Source organism: Gymnodraco acuticeps, unplaced genomic scaffold (genome assembly GCF_902827175.1).
Source record: "Gymnodraco acuticeps unplaced genomic scaffold, fGymAcu1.1, whole genome shotgun sequence".
NCBI lineage: Eukaryota > Metazoa > Chordata > Actinopteri > Perciformes > Bathydraconidae > Gymnodraco > Gymnodraco acuticeps.
The window spans coordinates 290417-310000 of NW_022990905.1; the positions used below are offsets into that span (position 1 = coordinate 290417).

The 19584-nt window shown below is 40.1% G+C and overlaps 1 protein-coding gene across 7 annotated transcripts in view; it reads left to right on the forward strand.

Annotated features, from left to right (window-relative positions):
- The first annotated feature begins 9923 nt into the window (after positions 1-9923).
- mctp2b (multiple C2 domains, transmembrane 2b) overlaps positions 9924-19584 on the forward strand; it is a 72533-nt gene continuing 62872 nt past the window's right edge. For 3 of the 7 annotated variants that reach the window (XM_034233744.1, XM_034233749.1, XM_034233750.1), the window contains exon 1: positions 9924-10091. The gene's annotated coding sequence lies outside the window, so the exon portion shown is untranslated. Of the gene's footprint in view, positions 10092-14615; positions 14795-17593; positions 17737-19584 lie in introns of those variants that run through there. The other 4 variants (XM_034233752.1, XM_034233746.1, XM_034233747.1 and 1 more) reach the window with 4 other exon arrangements.

A 19584-nucleotide genomic window follows, 5' to 3' on the forward strand; every position in this document is an offset into this window, starting at 1 on the left:
TTTTGTTCATCCGTCTATTCTTTCTTCCTAGGACTTATAAGACTTCCATCACATTTGACAGAAGTATGTTTTTGTGGAGGATTTCCACATTCTATTTTTAAGAAGCCCTACTGTGTTTTGGGGTGGTCCATTACCTGTAATGTGTTATATATATTTTTGTGCATGTAAATGATCTGCAAAGGCTAAAATCCCAAATTTCCCTCCAGAGGGAGTTTCTCTCTCTCATATCCCCCCCTCTTGTAGCGTGCACAATTTGAGAAACTACTTCTATTGGCTAGTGCTCCAACACATTGTACATGATATGCTGAGGGGCGGGACATCTCTAAATGGTTGACCAATCACAACAGAGCCAGCCAGCTAACCAATCAGAGCAGACTGTGCTCTGGTTTCAGACAGAGGGTGAAAAGAGGTGCTGCAGCACAGGCAGTATGAGAAAAATAAAGAGCTTTTTTAGACATTAAAGCAGTAAACCAGTCACATTAGAGGCTCAAAATACAAATATGAACCTGAAAATGAGCATGATAGGGCCCCTTTAAACAATTGTGTTGAATCAACAATGGAAACAAATGAAGTATTTCAGAAATTGTAAAAGCTGATCCGTCGTTCCACGACCAGGACGGAATCCGAATTGTTCCTACTCAATCTGAGGTTCGACAATCGGCCTGACCCTCCTTTCGAGTACCTTAGAGTAAACTTTCCCGGGGAGGCTGAGTAGTGTGATGCCTCTGTAATTGGCACACACCCTCTGATCCCCCTTTTTGAAAAGGGGAACCACCACCCCGGTCTGCCACTCCTTGACAGTCCCTCAACACCCAGAGCCTTCACCATTTCTGGGCAGATCTCATCCACCCCCGGGGCCTTGCCACTGTGGAGTTGTTTGACGACCTCAGTGACCTCCCCCCGGGAGATTGGTGTTGATCCCCCGTCATACTCCAGCTCTGCCTCTAACATAGAGGGCGGAGTTGTCGGGTTCAGGAGTTCCTCAAAGTGTTCCTTCCAACGCCCTAACACTCCATCAGTTGAGGTCAACAACGTCCCATCCTTACTGTACCCAGCTTGGATGGTCCCCTGCTTCCCCCTCCTGAGGTGTCGGACAGTTTTCCAGAACAACTTTGGTGCCGCCCGAAAGTCCTTTTCCATGTCTTCTCCGAACTTCTCCCACACCCACTACTTTGCTTCGGCCACGGCTGAGGCTGCTGCCCTTCGGGCCTGTCGGTACCTTGCAACTGCCGTCCCTGACAAATCCCTGAAGGCCTCCTTCTTCAGTCGGACGGCTTCCCTGACCACCGGTGTCCACCAGGAGGTTCGAGGGTTACCGCCCCTTGAGGCACCTAAGACCTTGAGACCACAGCTCCCCGCCGCGGCTTCGGCAATAGAGGCTTTGAACACCGACCACTCTGGTTCAATGTCCCCAACCTCCACAGGAATGCCCGAAAAGCTCCACCGGAGGTGTGAGTTGAAGGCCTCCTGAACTTGGGCCTCCTCCAGACGTTCCCAGTTCACCTGAACTACACGTTTGGGCTTACCAGGTCTATCCAGAGGCTTCCACCGCCACTCGACCCAACTCACCACCAGATGGTGATCAGTTGACAACTCCGCCCCTCTCTTTACCCGAGTGTCCAAGAAGGCCGTATACTCTGAACTGCTGTTTGGTGCATAAGCACAACACACAACAGTCAGAGTTTTCCCCCCCATAACCCGCAGGCGTATGGAGGCGACCCTCTCGTCCACTGGGATAAACTCCAACATGAAGCACCCAACCGGGGACTTGTGAGTATCCCCACACCCGTCCGGCGCATTACACCTTGAGCAACTCCGGAGAAGAATAGAGTCCAACCCCTATCCAGAAGTAAGGTTCCAGAGCCGACGCTGTGCGTAGAGGTGAGCCCAACCAGATCCAACTGGTAACGCTCCACCTCCCGCACAAGCTCCGGCTCCTTCCTCCCCAGAGAGGTGACGTTCCACGTCCCCAAAGCCATCTTCTGTCGCCCGGGTCTGGTCCGTCGAGACCCTCCGCTTTCACTGCCACCCTTCTGGCAGCGCACCCGACCCCATCGCTGTTTCCCGTAGGTGGTGGGCCCGCGGGACGGAGAAGCGGAGGAGTTGCCCACGTTGCCTTTTCGGGCTGTGCCCGGCCGGGCTCCGTGGCAAGCCCGGCCACCAGACGCTCGCCGACGAGTCCTCCTTCTGGGCCTGGCTCCAGAAGGGGACCCCGGGCTTCCTCCGGGCCGGGTATCCTCACTTTTTTGTTTTTCTTTCATGAGGTCTTTTGAACCAATCTTAGTCTGGCCCCTTGCCTGACACCAATTTGCCATGAGAGACCCTGCCAGGAATACAAGGTTCCAGACAACACAGCCCCCAGGTTCATCAGGGCACACAAACCTCTCTACCACGGTAAGGTGCTGGTTCTTCAGAGAGGCACAAAAGACACAATATATAAAATCCAAAAAGGCCAATAGAAAATAACTAAATGTTCAGATTATGTCCATTAACCAATGCAGAGGCTTATATCAGACAAGAAGAACATCTACTTTATTATTCAAAAGAGGAATTGACAAGAGGTGTTGACCACTGACAAACACAGAAATACAACATGTGTTAGTAGGTCATCTGGGTTTGTACATGAAGTAACTTCCTTCAGTGTGTATTTAAAAGCGCAATGAAGGAACTAATCTGATGCAATTTGAGCAAAAGTCCATACAGTGATGACAATATAGTTTAAATGTATGACTGCTGAGGGGTAAGTTGGTTATAGGTGATGGGAATTGTATGTGTGATTGAGAAGTTAAGGATTAATGCAGAGAAACTGTAACGTCTGAGTTAGGAGGCAGCACATGTGGTGAAGAGTGCAAAAGCTGCAAGAAACCACAGAATGAGGGTGGATGGGAAGCATATCAGTCACATGCAAAGGTGACCCTATTTTGAAAATACTGTGAAGGATGGTGCTTGGTTCATTGTAATACAAGGATAAGACAAAAATGAAGGGGGGAATCATAAAAAAGTAAATGTTGCTGTTGAGAATACAGGAAGGACTATTGATAGCATCAGTATTAATTAGATTGGATTGTTAAAAGTGCAATAGCCTGCTTGCACAGAGAGGAACTATGTCGTTCACTGAGGATGTACTGTGTAAGTCATAATGTCTGTGGAACAGGATTATAGTATGTGAAAAGAAAAACATGATGGCCAAGGCCTCGCAGTACTCTGACATGGAGAATTGAAGGGTGGAGGATTAAAAATGCCAAGGTTAATGGGAATCATGAGGCCAAACAGCTGTTTGTGAAAAGGATTAGTTTTACGTCAGCCACAAAAGACTGCTCTGGAATCAATCTGAAACAATGTTTGGAATGATCAAGTGGATTTACTGTATATGGCGCTGCTGTATATGATTCAGCTTTCCATGGAAATATCTCAGGGTTTATGTAACCTGACATTATTATTATTATTATTACAGTTTTTGAACTTTTACATTTTTTATTTAAAGTTTCTATAGTTTGAATATAAAAAATACAGTACACTACTACCATTATGTTATGATAATATTTGATAATTGATTCTTAAGGAACAGGCTATTAAAGTAAAATGCTTCAATCTGGTGCACTTTGAGCAGAATTACTACTAGATCTAGATTCTAGGGGGTATAACTTTAAACACCCTTATAAAAAAGATCGGTTTACATTGTAATAATCAAATAAGTATGTGATCATAACCAATAATCTACCTACCATATCCAATAACAAATAAATGTAACTTATTTTATTTTTGTTGTTCATTCATATCTTATTTTACCTAGTTAACATTTATATATTTATGCATATTTTTTTATCGCTCCAGTTTTAAACGATATTTTTGGTTTACTGTTCTATAGTTGAAATTATTTCAAACCTGTTTTTATTTTATCCCAATAATCATAAAGGAGTGCCTTGGAAATATTTGTTTACATAAATTGTGATCAAAACGTTTGAGACCCACTGAGATAACTAAAGTACAGGAAAAGCGCTTTATAAATGTAATGTATTATTATTATTAAAGTGAACTATCTAAACACTCAGAGTCCTTTACCTCACTGAGCCTCTCAGTCTGACTGGACAGGACTCTCCCTCCACATTATTGAACATCTTCTTCTTATATCCGTTAGAGCAGCTAGCACCAGATTATAATAACAACAGCGCCGGTACCGCCCTCTATCTCTCCCTCGCATGCTCGCTCCAACGCTCACTCGCACTTTGGCTGTGAGCTGCGGGCGCCTGATAAGCCAACATCCCCCACTTTCATCACTTACAGCGCCCATCGTACAGGGCAAATGAAAAGTGTAACCGGGGCAGGGGCGGATCTAGACAAATATTCATGGGGTGGCAAGAGGGTGGCAGGAGATTTTGAGGGGTGGCATCCCCTGACAGAAGTATATGCTGATTTAAATCGCAATCATATCAATCAATTAGGGGTGTAACGGTACACGTACCCGTACTGAAATTATTCGGTACGGGCCCTTCGGTACCGAACGAATATAGCGTTAAACATAAAAAATTGAGAACATGAACACCTTTCTGGAAGTAATCTATATCATAGAGCGACCAAGTCATTTCATTGGACGAGAGGCATATGAGAGCTGGTCACAGGGATGCGTTCAAATGTAGTCAGTAATTTGAGGAACTATCGAAATGGCGAACGCAGATAAAGTTGAGCTGAAAATCCTCCAGCATCATTGAAGTCTCCGGTTTGGGAACATTTTGGTTTCGCAGTTACGTACAAGGATGAAGGACAAAGACAGGTGGACCGAACCAAAGCTGTTTGTCGGCATTGTTCAACTAACATTGGTTACGCGGCTGGCAATACATCACATTCATTTGAAAAGGCATCACCCGAATGTGAATATCACCGGTACCAAAAGAAAAAAGACTGAAGTGCAAACCCAACTCCCACTAGCATTTAAGCCTCCACCACTCGCAAAGAGTTCAGACCGAGCCAAAGCTATTACAAACGCCAAATATCCTTATGTTGCCATGTTAGCAAAGCGCTACCTAGCTGTATCTGCTGCCACTGTCCCTAGAGAGGGTGTTCTCCACAGCAGGAGACATTGTTAGTGCCAGCAGATCTGCCCTTTCAGCAAGCAATGTGGACAAGTTCATCTTTCTTTAAACAACATGGAAATACAATGACAAGCAAGTCCTAATGTCAAGCTGGCTGCTTAGGTACTAGTACAGTTCAAATACAGATTATTTCAGTTCATCAAAATGCTGCACCTTAATGTTTATTTTACTATATTTTGTATTTATTTGAATACATTAGTCACAGTTTAATAATAATTTTTAAAAAATATTTAATGTTTTGTGATCATTTTTTCTGCTGTACCGAAAACGTACCGAACCGAACCGTGACCTAAAAACCGAGGTACGTACCTAACCGAAATGTTTGTGAACCGTTACACCCCTACAATCAATGTTAACTTGGAAAGCCACAATATTAATATTTTAACTCAATCACATAGGTGATATTATTGTGCCACATCAGTAAAGCCTTACATATAAGGTGGCAGACGTAATTTAATGAATTTTAACTGAACAATAACTGAATGAGTTTGTCTCACTCTTATACCAGCAGGGGAACCAAATCTATGCAGACTGCTGCAATAAGTACATTAATTAACTGTCTCATCGATGTTTGTCTGAATGAATATGATACTATTAACAATCATATTATTCCTATCAGCTGTCAATCACTGTTAATAAATAATAATAATAATAATAATAGATTTAATTTGTTAGCGTTTTTACAGGTGCTCAAAGACGCTTTACAGATATAGTGAAGAACTGTTATGATTCACATATTCATTTATTATTGAATAAACTATATTTTTTGGAGGAGTTCATGATGAATGTTCATCAAGATGCTTGCTCACCCTCCTTCAAATTTGAAAAACAAGTAATTATATCATTATTGATATACAGTTACAACCTTGACTTTACATCAGAAAGAACAAACATTAAAGAAGTGACTAACTGCATCAGTTAGGGTTAAAAAAAACGTGTATTCAGCTAAAACATCGCTGCAGTTATTATCCAGTGGAAGGTCCTTACCTACTGACCTAGTTAAATCAAAGTGGTTACTTTCTGTTGGCTGGGCAGTGTAGTTTTACACACCGTCTTATTTTACTTTCTCAGGACTTAAAACAGTTTTTTGGGGGCAGACCCCCTCAAAGAAAAAAATATATACACGCATACAAGGTCATCATCTTAACAGTTTGTTATTCTCATCGAGTCATCCGTGAGCAGAGCATCAAGTTGGCATGTCTATTACAGCTGAATGCGGCGATTACTATTTTGTTCAGCAAAACGCCTCACAAACTTATTAAGATCAACAGCTGTAGTGCGTTTTGATTCAATGCTGAGTACAGCCAAACTTGACATTCTCTTTTATGTCATTGTAGATCGCAACTACCTCATTCCTTCAGTGCTTGGGTCCGAAAGGCTTCTCGTTTTGCGCCGTCCCCCCGTTCAAGTGAATTCGCCACCAATCATATTTCCACTCTCGCGCCAGGACCGGGGGAGGTGTTACATGACGTGCATCTTGTGCTGCATTCACTTGCACTCGGACATTAGAGACTTTCTCTCATAAATGTCCGATGAGCCACAACTTTTCTTTCAAAACAAAGATGCCAACTGGGGTGGCAGCTGGGGTGGCAAGGCTATTGTTTAGGGTGGCAGTTTCCACCCCATGCCACCCCGGTAGGTCCGCCCCTGAACCGGGGTGAAAAGGGTGTTACATTTACTTAATTATGAATATTGTTACATCAAGGCCGAAAATTAGGATGAGCACCAAGGGTCAAAAAAATGTTTCCCTCCCAGAGCTGCCCCCCAGATCTGGCGCTCTAGGCGAACATCTATAACGCCAAAGCTAAGGACCAGCCCTGGGTTAATAAGTTACATTAACTTAAGCAATACTTAAATGTTAAGGTAGACCTACAGTAGTTTACTTAAACTTGACCTGAGTGTATTAATGTTGTGCTACTTTATACTTCTTCTACTCGACTACTTTTTCGAAGCTAATATCATTGTACTATGTTTTACTCTAGATTTATTTGACGGCTTGACTTTTTTACAGACTGAGATTATTAGCTAACTAACCCAAAAATATAAAGCAAGTAATATATAAACATATCGACATATAATACGTTAAGATACCTATCAGCAGTATATATATAAAGGTGTATATGTAAAGATACTGTAGCTGAAATGATTATTGTAAACAATATGTTCATATTTGAAGCTAATATGCTAAAAGATACCCAGGCCATACATTGTTTTTGCAGTTTAAATGATAAAATTACATTTTTTGGGTATCCTTTTGTTGAACTGTCTGTTTAAAATTAATCGAAGCATCAGACAAAAAAAGCTTTTGAAAATAATATTATGTTTTGATTTAGGTCAAAATATAATATTTGTAAACCTGAAGAGTCAGTGCCAGTGCCTCACCAGCCATGAACCTCACTGCAGAAACTTATATATAGACATCTAAGTTTTTTGTGGCCCACCACTTTTGTACATATAAAAACGTCACTGGTATAACACCCTTATTACTTATCGTAACTGCAAATCCAACCCATCGATTAGCATCGTGAGAGTACACAGAATCGATAGGTATCTATATCATCACTCCATGATAAGAACTCGCGACAATATTAACAAAAACAGACATCCAAACACGTGGTGCTAGGTAGCCAAAACGGCAATAGGTCTTACCTCTGTTGTTGTCTGATCAAAAGTTGTCTTCAATGGCATTAAAACGATAAAAACGCTGCTGAAGGTTAATCCATAGGTCACATAGGTCACTTTGAAATGATTTCTGATAATCCATATGCAATAAACCTAATTTTCCGTTTTCACATTTCAGAGCGTGAGACAGCTTTCGGTCTGGGCAAAACTGCATGCGTGAAGCCCCCACTTTTTTTGGTAACGTTGGTGTGTATGTGGAAATTCCCCTTTGATTCTATTGGCTCTAACGGTTAAAAAGAGATGCCAATCACCAAAATCGACCAATGGGTTCCAGAGAAACGGCAAAAATGCCCATTTCCACCCAAATCAGAGTTATTTTTGCTAAACCTCTCTAAAAAGGTCAAATGTCACTTATTTTGCATCAATCTTGATACAGGGTGCTTATTATATGTTGTACTTTGGATTCCTATAGCTTTTAGTCTACTAACCCATCATCCAAGGGTAGTTTTCACTATAAGTAAAAAATAATTTTTGGACGGACCCTATAATTTACAGTTTTTTACTATGTTCAATCTGAATTTTCTTTAAAATAAAAAACATCTATATTGATTCTGACTTTTCTACATCCAACTCACAGGTTTATTATTACTTTGAGAACAATTATTATTCATTTTCCCCTTTTAGAAGTGTAGTTATGGTCATTTGTTCTGGAAATGTCATTTTCAAGCCTGAGACCTGAAAAACAGGGATGGGGTTTAACAGGTTAAATATTGAATTTTTCTCTCTTAGTAAGATCCCATTTTCAATAAAATTTGACTTGAAGATGAAGTCCATTTGCCTATCCTTCTGGACAAAAATCTCTATTACTTTTTTGTAAAAGTCCTCCTTATCTTCTTGTAGTTTCAAAAGTCTATCATAAATCTAATCGTTAGATTTATGATTAGAAAATTATAAAAGTAGGGTAGACATGTGGATATTATCTGGCTGAACAAAACGTGCATTTATCTAATAGGTACGTTTCCCACAGATCTTATTTTGAGCTATTTTCTAAAATCCTATGGAGAAATCTCATTGCTTTTTTGTGGAGGGAACCCATGCGCAGCTTACTTCCGGGTTTTAGGACGCGTCTCTCATCTCCTCTTCACACACCACACTTTTCGCGGCACACATACTTACAGCCAATCAGCTCTGAATTATGTGAGATGACGTATGGTGGGGATGGCAGTTCAGTGCCCCTATGGTCATTATTTTGTTGCAACACATTAAATAGGACAATACTCTGAGCCTGTGCAGTGTAGTGTTTACAGTCACTGTTCACTTAGACAGTGAGAGAGAGGGGCATGATCAGGTTTTGTCCCACATGGCTCTAAACAGCTCAATAGGCACACACTGTAGACACTAATTAGAAGAACATAGACTAAAACAGCAATGTACAGACGAATCAGATGATTAAACATGATCTTAAAATATATTTTATATTTTTTTTAATAAAAAAAAAAATTGTAATCATTATTTGTAATACTTTCTGCTGACACTAGGTGGGGCTGTGCCACATGCCCCTAATGACCAGTCGCCACTGGTTATACCGTGTTTTCTGTGCAACCGCTCTTAGCATTTTTTCGCTCGTGGCTATTTCAGTGGCTCAGCTTTAGCTTTGTGTTTTTTTTTTGCAAAAAAAATAATGATATAATGATCAGTTAGCTGAGTTTCTTCCCGTTACATGGATATAAAACATTCATAGTTTATTACATATTAAGAAGCCCTCAGACGCTGTTTCCTGCAGATGATGCATTTTTCCGCCTGGGGGCGGGTCGATGGGGTTCAACAGGTTAAAATATTCAAACATTTCTTCCCGGGGGGGCTTACCCCCGGACCCCCCTGGAGGATGTGACGTCCACCCACCAATTCAAACATGTTCATACAATACTGAATACATTTGAAGCCTTTTTGATGTACATTACCTAGGCCTATGTCAATAAGTTTCAGTTTTTGTAGTGTATTTGTCTTTTGTAGAGATTTTTCATTTATTCTTTATATTTCTATTGTGTATTCCTTGGATACTCTATTGATATTTATATTTTCTACTGTACGATTCTCTGGGGGGGGGGCGCCAGTTACAATCTCGCCAAGGGCAGCCAATTGTCTAGAGCCGGCCCTGTATTAACCTACATTTCAACACTGCCTCTTTTTGCACGAGCTCGTGGGCAGTGCTTTTATTTTGAAAGTACTTGTGTAAATAGGTTGCGCGAGCCTTCTGAAGCTCACACACCGGGAGGAGGAAGTCCGCTCGACCAGGGTTTCGGTCGCTTTTCTGACCCCAATGTTTGGCAGTGAGGTGAATGAGAAACACTCGTCTGAGGTTTTGAACAGCGTAAAAAGGTAAGCGTTCACTCTTGACTGTCTTTTCTCAGGGAAAAGGGAGAAGTCGTGTTCGCTAGACTACCTGTTGGGGTCTGTGAGGGAGGGTCAGGTGGACCTCATTCATGCCCGGAACCATATTCTCTGGCGGGCAGGTGAGCAGTCTCAGCGGCCTCCCTTCCAACATTTCTTTGTTACCTGGCAATCCTCCATGTATACTTTTTAAATCTGTATGTAAAGAAGACGAGTCACTCTTCAGGGACTCATTTGTTTGCAATTCAAAACTTATCTTGTCCAACAAAATTTAAAAAAAGTGTTCATGTCCACATGAGTCGGTCGTCATTGGGCATTGATATCAAACAGACACACCTCGTTTCACACCTCCACCTCTGGAAGCTGGAACAGAAGTTGCCACTGTAAAGTTTGTAAACGTGTTGTGTAATGTCTGCTACATGCCGAATGAAAGAGCAACTCCCTTTGACTCACTTTTAGTTTTTTAGATGCAATATTACTAATGTTTCTCGATACGCAGTATCGTAGTGCATGTTTTTTTTTTTATGGAGTTAGGTCTGGTGAAGCACGTCACATTTAAGCTGTTTTATTGCAGTGAGTTGCTTTTTCAAGTACCGTTTACAATAAGGTGACCAGATTTTCAAAATTAAAACCGGGGACATTTTGAGTTTTTCGGTCAATATATATCATTAACATATCCAATTTTCTTGACTGTTAAAGAAAAAAGGGGGACAATTCTGTTTCAATGTAATTCGAACATTTTAACTGTTGGATACAAACAAAAGGAAGATAGCTCATATGAGACTTCAAAGTTATTTTATTTTGAAACTGTGGATCAGATTGTCCTGATTCTCTCTGAGTGACTATATGGGGTGTCCTGCTATCACCCTGGAGTGAAATAAGTCTTTGATAATTTGACAGTTTTTTATTTATTCTTGTATAAAAACAGAAGGACGATAGCCCATATATGAGATTTCAACAGTATTTTATTTTGAAATTCTACATCAGATTGTCCTGATTTTCTCTGATTGACTAGATGGGGTCTCCTGCTATCACCCTGAAGTGAAATAAGTATTTGATTGACTTCGAATGACTCTTTGATTATGGACGGTTTCCATTAAATAATAATCAAAATATAGATGGACAATAGATCTAATTTGAGATTTTAAACAGCATACATGTTAAATTGTGCTTCAGAACGTAATGTTATTTTAGGAGTGTTGTGAGATGGTGTCAACATCAATTGAAATTAGTCACCCAGTGGAAATGTCAGATATGTCTTCATAACTGTATAGCCTACTTACATTTGACATTCACTCAGTTATAATGTGGTAGTTATACGTAGTTTGTTTTAAATGATTATTGATCACATTATATAGTACATATTTCTTAATTTAAGCTCCAGTAGCCTATATATGAATATGTTTGGTGTGTTTTTTTTAGGTATATTTGTTATTGACCGAGTAAACGCTTTTATTTTGAAGGCAGTTTTTGCAGGCCTCTACCGTAATGCATAGGATATTCGCGCACCGCAATACACGTGCGGGCTGGCTTGTAGTGATGGGAATTCCGGCTCTTCTTGGTGAGCCGGATCATTTGGCTCGGCTCACCAAGAAGAGCCGGCTCTTTCGGCTCCCAAACGGCTCCTCAGTTTATCACATATTATACCTTTTTATAATTAAATCAAATGTAGCCTTGTTTTGACTAATGATTTATATGTGTACACATATATCACTTAAATTATTCAATACATCCTTTGTACTGAAGTATTCAAAAGTAAAAATGACATGTTTAATAAATGATTTGCTGTGGCCAAATGTTTTCATTGCATTTACAGACCCTTGTAACTCTCTGATGCCACCCAATGAATGCACTGACTTGCTTGTAGAACCACGCTACACAAAACAGATAGCAACACCTATAAAAACCTAAGCATATACATGTAAAAAAAGAGGCTACTGTATCGACATTTTCAAATGATATTTAAAGAAAAGGCCCTGACAAAACAGCAGGGCTCTATTTCTGTATTAACTATAGAAAACAAGACAGCAACAGCTGACATCAAATCTTTGCTGAGCCTAAGGATAATCATAAATAAATAACAGTGAAAATAAATATATTGCAATGCTCAAAACAGCAGCATCCAACAGTCTCTAATCCTTGGATATTACATGTCACTGCATGCATGCACGCAGCTGTAGCGCGGAGATCATCATCATCGTCATCATCATTCTGTCTTGTATTACTTAACAAAAAACGGCTCGTTCGCGAGCCGGCTCCCGTCGTTCACTTAAAAGAGCCGGCTCTTTGAGCCGGCTCGTTCGCGACCGACACATCGCTACTGGCTTGACTGTGTTTTCCAAAGTGGGGGCTGGCATGACCGCAATCTGTTTACCCAGTGTTTCCTGACATGAAACGTTTCATTTCACTATGTGTTTTTAACATATATTAAAAAACGGGGACATTTCCGGGGACAGTTTCAACCGGGGACAGGGCAATACAAACGGGGACTGTCCCCGGAAAACGGGGACATCTGGTCACCCTAGTCCAGTGGTTCCCAAACTTTTTGTGCCCAAGGCACACCAAAGGACAAGTAAAAATCTCAAGGCACACCTATTGTGCAAAATAGCCCTTATAACACATGTTATCACTCATATCATGTCAAATATCTGTAAATGTGCATAATTATTTACTAATGCCAAATAAAATGTGACAAAGACAACTATATGACTCATGAAATATTTATTAACGAAATATTTCAGAAATTAATTTGAAACTTTATCAAATTAGGCTTCATCAAAGCAGCAACACACTCATTTAAACCAGACAGGTCACAAAATTAAAAATGAGGCAAAGGAAACTCAGCAGAAATTCAGCACAGAGAACTGTCAATGCAAGGAAGCTGCATTGTCCATGGTCCTGAACTACAAATTATAAATGTAACATTTCAGCAATCAGCATTGAAACATGTGCTATTGTAAATATTTTGCCGATATATTACACTACTTCGTTACTATCTACATAAAGTAACTCGTTACTTTACTCGCCGAGCACATGCGTGAGTGGCAATAACTTTCCTTACCAGCAGGCGGCGGTAGTGTGTATTTGTCATTCAAAACAGACAACAACCGGAAGACAGAGAAGCAGAACAGACTACGTGATATAAACAAACAACAAATAGCTGTGCGGTAGCTTCACCTTAGCATGTGTTCTTTGCAGGTGTTTGTTGAGGTTTGACGTGGTGTTTCCAGCAGTGGATAACAGCTTCTGGCCTGGACACAGTTTGCACCTCACCGTCACATTCCTGTCTATTCTTTGGACCAACTCAAAATAATGGGCAGACCTCCACCCCTCGAGAGTTATCGCTGACTCAGCCATGTTTATGCAGCACTGCACGTGGAGATGTGGACGCACAAGTCGCGCAGATTACGTACATATAAACCTACAAAGTACTGATATAGTAAATTAAAAAGTAATTATTTTTTGTGTAGTTGTATATTGCAATAATAACGTATGGTTGTCACAAAATCCCACGGCACACCCGGACTTGCCTCACGGCACACCCTTTGGGAAACACTGCCCTAGTCTACAAAGGACACATTTTTGGAGAAATAACCTTCTGTTGTAGATAGTGTAAGTTTAATAGTACACGTTCACTTACTCTGAATACAGTTGAAACGTTTTGGGGGATATTTCTTACTTTAAAACGGTATTTCCCCACATAAATTGCAGCATGTTGCAAACCCACAGGTATTGTGTGGCTACAGCGTGCACACGCTTGAACACTAAACTGGCATCCAACAGTTTGAAGTCTACTGCAACTGTAGATATGTAATTGATGCATGCATTACTTTTTATATGATTGTGTTCTCCTCTAAGCCTTAGTCTTGCATCAAACTGAAGAAACCACAACTGTGAAATAGTTTCAGGAAATAGCTTCTTGTTCTGACAAGACAGGGCTGTGGGGTAACTCGTCCCACTGACTGAAGAAAAACAACAAAAGTCATAACACGTTTTTATCTGTTTTTATCTGTTTATTTTCACATGATTATTTAGCATTTTATTCTTGGAAAGGTGCGTTTTATTATCCATCTATTTTCTGCAGACAAATCATTGCTTGTTCATCATTACTAAAATACGAAGAATTTTAGTAATTACTAAAATATCATTACTAAAATACGAAGAATCCGGTCAGAGATGAAATAAGTATTCAGATGCTAGACCACATAGATCACAGTCTAAAAATACTCTATTGTACGGTAAAGTCCAATATGTTACTTAGAGCAGGGGTGGGGAACCTCCGGCCTCCGGGCCGTATACAGCCCGCGAGACAATTTGGTACGGCCCTCGAGGTAATTTATAAACACACGAAAAAAAGAAAAAAATGTAAGAAAACTAGACCGCAATCAAATTAAACTAGCGAGTGCCTGTTTTTCCTGGCCAAGGTCAGGGTCCTTGAACACAACACGAGCCAAACGTGTCATCACGTGGTATATGTCTCGACTGACAGGGGTGCATTTCTGACGGAGAGCACAAGAACGCCACTCCAGCACTTCAGAAATTGCAGTACCGATAAGGAGCCGGAATGAAATGAATGGGCTGTGATTTTAGTTTTTTTAAGCAAAGGTCAATCATTTGTACGGCCCTCTGAGGATATTGTAAAAATTGAAATGGCCCTTGAGACGAACAAGGCTCCCCACCCCTGACTTAAGGTAACAAAAATAAAAGTACGCATTGTAAGAATTGCTTTTTCAAAACTGTTGTTTATTATACAATATTATATGTTTCCATTTCTTTATTTTTTAAATAATTGAATTTGTCAATGTGGGGCACATATGTACTGGAAGACCTGGAACATAAATATATATTCACAGATCATGTTATTTATGTAAAAAGTTACTAGTAACCACTATCAAAAGGACAATAATTTCATGCGAAATATAGTGGAATAGAAGTTCAGGTACCTCAAAATTCAACTTAAGTACACTAACTGAGTCATGTACTTTGTTACTTTCCAATGGATCCAGCCTGCAAAACTGTTGTCATCATTTGAAAATGCTACCATCAGGTATGTCTGGTATTTTGGAAAACCTGTGTCTTTTTGTTTATTCAAAATGGGCTGAGGTCATTGGGGAATGAAAGAAGAAATACAGTCATCTGTATCTGGCATAGTTTACCCGCAGTACTGTACATGTGTCAGCCTGCAGCCAACCTGTAATAAGCTCATCTTTTTCCAGCCCTAGCCTACTTATTTGTGGCAGTACCATCCCAAATGTATTTTTTTCCAGTTTGTTTCAGTGTATACGTGCAGGATTGATTATTACACAGCTCTAACACTACTTTGCTCCTTAGGTTCATGCACAATACATATCATTTGTCTTTCCTGTGAGATATGTATCATTGTAGGCACTTTTATCACATGCGCATTTGTCATCAGTCCTATAAGTGACTTGTGAATTATGATGTGATGAATGTCGTACTGTATTATTTTATTTAGACCATACATTGCTGACAAAAATCTTCTCCTTTTAATCAAACAGTCCAATTAAAGATTCTAGGCTAAAGAAAAACATTAAACAAATGTTGTGCAACAAAAAACAGAGCAATGATAAAAACAGGGGAAATACACCCAACACATACTTGGAAATCAATTCAACTTGACATGAATGTAAATAACATCTTGCATTTACTGTGACAGTAATTATTGTTATTAGTAGTTGTAACATTTCAGAACCCTTTACCATATTCACCTTTATGTCTTCCGTTAAATATCGTTTGTTGTAAATAATACCATAGTTTACCTGGTATTTTGTGTCACTTTGCTTTTTTTTCATGCAATTCTTACTTTTTGGTTTTGCAGCCTGGTTGTTCAAAGTTATACATGCACTGTTGGTTCCTTTCTTTATTCTGGCCATCTCACTGAATTTCTACTTGCGTAAGAGAGGCATATCGGTCACTCAAATGTGTGAGGTTTGCGAGAGGGGGGTTTCTGGACGAGGTTGTGTGTAGAAAGGAAGGATGCTCCAGCTCAGTCCCCTTGAACTGTCTGGCTATGCTTCGCAGCCTTCACATGGCCAAGGCTGGCAGTAAGGACGTTCTCTGAGATGGACTTAAATTGCCAAGTAAAACAGGATCATATTTTCAAACAAGATTTGATGGGATTGTAGATCTCTACATTCAGAAATTGTATTGCAGCAGATTTGGAACGCTATAAAGAGGCCATTGATTGTAAGAAAATATGAAATACCATCCCTCTAACATCGCATGATTACATTGTATTGCTGAACAATGATTCTTGAGTTAATCAATTCAATGCTCTGAATGGGTGCCTTTCACTGGATTAACTGCAGACAAAAAGATCCATATCACACATGAAATATCCCCACGGACTATTAATCAATGGTTATCTTTCCTTCATGACACATTTATCTCCAAACTATTTATCGCACCTGTAGACAATGCTGGAGGAGAAACACTAGAGGCTTTTAAAGGGCTGTTATATCCTTCTTGTAACATTTGATTGCAGATATAGGCACACATTTGTATATGGAAAATGACTACTTGAGGACTAGGCAGCATCTTGGTGTACTAAAATGAAATGATGCGTTTAAAAATGTGTAAATAGTGATCAGCAGTTAAAATGAATGTTATGGACCACTCAGCTGTGTCCCCCTTGATGTATCAGTTAGAAGACTACACTGTTTCACAGGAGTGGACTGTTAATGTTTAATCTTTAGTCATTTTACAGTCAAATCCAGGATCCAATGTTGCTAAATGAAACTGTAGTAGCACTGTACACAGGGTTATTGTGGTCATTTTGTCTGTTGAGGTTAATATGGCTATTTAGAGACTTTATTAATGTGGTGGGTCTTTGTTGAAAGACCGGGCAGTGTTTCCATGAGCAGACCTGTTTGTGTCATAAAGGTCTGGATCTGGCTAGCTCTTGCATTTGTTTTTAAAGGAAGTGATAGGAAGATGCGACCAATATTTGTAATTGTTTCCCTTTTTAAACACAGCTGTTTGCAGGCTATTACATAAACGTTGCTAGAGCCACCAACGTAAATGCAGTATATAGATGTAAAAGCTAGACTTATATTTCATAAATAAAATGTATATTTTTCACCAAGGAGCTCAATTAGATTTTTTTCTAATCCCTCACATGACCAGCCAAAGTTGTTATTTGGACGTGCTGACTGTCCCTTTTTAAGATGTGTTTTGTTCTTTTTCTCTGGTCTGATCCTGTCCAATCGATATTGATAGGTTGGCTAGAACTGACTGCAGCAGGCTGACAGATAGTAAATGCTTCCAAAATAATTAAAGCCTTTTTCAAATATTTGTTGTTTTCGGAATGTTAACATGATCATTGAGGGCTCATGGACCCATTGACATTTGACCTAATCTCTGTTTCTTAGTTTATGAAGGTATTGATTGTATAGAATCTAATTTGATAGTAAGATGCTCTGACATGAGTGTTGAGAAGTGAAACAGCTAAGCCTATATAATGAGCAGAAATATGTTGGTCCTTTAGACACTCACGCTGGTTAACTGGTTTGTCTAGTGTAGGTTATTAACAATGGTGGATAAATCACATTCCAGTTTCAAACAGGAACCACAGACTGGTGCTCCCTTCAGGGCTCCTTTTCTTCAATGAAAGGTAACTGTGGAAATGGGCGGTACTTAATATGGTTTCAGTTTAACATTTATTTAGAGAATCTGGAATGATGCAGTAAATGGTATGAAAAAGCTTGAACAATAATTGTGATTGCGGTATAAGGTTGTCTTAATCTAATGAAATGGTTCAACAGGACATGACTCTGGATTCAATTGAATACAAGAGGATGTTGATTATAGCAGCTTGTGCTTTAAGGTCCTTACAAACCAACCACGTGTTCTTTGGTGTCAGTTTGGTGTGTAAGGACCTTTTTAGAGGTGATGAAGGTGTTGATGTTAGAGGGGGGAGTGTGTGGGAGAAAAACTCCCTCTGGTACCTCATTCACACCAACGCAACTCCGGTTCAAGCTCCGTGCTAGAGCTTTTCAGGTTCAGAACCGGTTCTTCGGTTTAGCTCCGGCTCTTTTCACACTGCCCAGAGTCCGACTGGTGCTGCGTCATTGCGTCATCGTTTGCGTCATGACGTAACCGTTTGCGTGCCTGCTTCATAAAGCCAAACCGCGCGGAAACCCCTCACAGCTGACACCGACAACAACAACAATGGCCGATTGTGCTCCAGCTTCCTCTGTACCTCTTCGGAAGACCAGATTCCCAGTAGGTAGATGGTCTCTTCAGTGGACCACTTCTGCTTGTTAAGTTTCTCCATCGTTGTTTACAAACTGGATACAACGCCGGCTTTTTGTTGTTGTTCAGGAGTTGATCCCGCCCCTGCCCCCGCCTCGACGTAAGCGTGACATAAGCGGTGCTTTTGCTCTGGCCGGACAATTTTTTGGTGCTTGAAACGAACCGGATTCCGGAGCTAAGAGGCTGCTCCGCTGCAGTGTGAACAGGAAAACCCGGTGCTTTTCAAGCTCCAGCTCTGAACCGGCCCTGAAACACCGTTGGTGTGAATGAGGTATGGGGGGAACTTTGGGACGTTAGCCTTTGAAGACTATTTACATGCACACAAACCTGTATAACTACAGGAAAGAGAAACCCCAATAACCATAAGGCCCCTTTTAAAAAAGACAATGTGGCCGGTTGGCCTTATTTCACTGTACACACCTCCCTAACTTGTTGTTAGATCAATAGGTGGAGGAGGAAATAGGAGAAATTCATAAAAAAAGATTGCAAACCATGATCTTTGGAAATGTAAAAAAAGTGTTATCAAGTTAAATCCAGTACACACCTCAAACTGATAGATGTCTATGCCTGCTGCCTACAAACTGCAGTTTTTATAAAATGGATTGGGTTACCCAATGTTGTAATCCCATTGGATTAAATACATTTATATAACCGTCCACTAGTTCCATATAAATCTGTTTTGCAGTTAGGAAAAAGAGGGATTTTAAAATGCTCCAAAAATATATTTTTGGCACATTTAACTAATGACTGTTAAAACAGGGACAGAACAGGAACATATCCGGCTTTAAACATGTAGTTAACTCCAACTAAAACATTACATAAGGATTTCAAACCAACACAATTGATCTTTTAAAACCATAGTGGACCTTTAGATCATGACACAATTGTGTACTTTAGATAGTCCTTTCAGTCAACTGGTACTTCAGCAGATCATCAGTCAGTGGCTCTTTCCACTATCTAATCCTCATACTTGGGTCCTGCCTCCATTTTTTGTTTCTGAATCTAGATTATCTGAGTATTAGATTATGAATTATCTCCAAACTGGATGGGTGGTTGTAGACTTAACCCTGGAAAACCCTTTTATCCCTCCTCTAGCTATAGCTCAAATCTATTTGGGGACAAATGTTAGTGAAAACATAGTTAGCCTGCTGTTATAGTTTATGTTGTATTTGTGATTACATGTCAAGTTTTATAAAGATTTTAATCT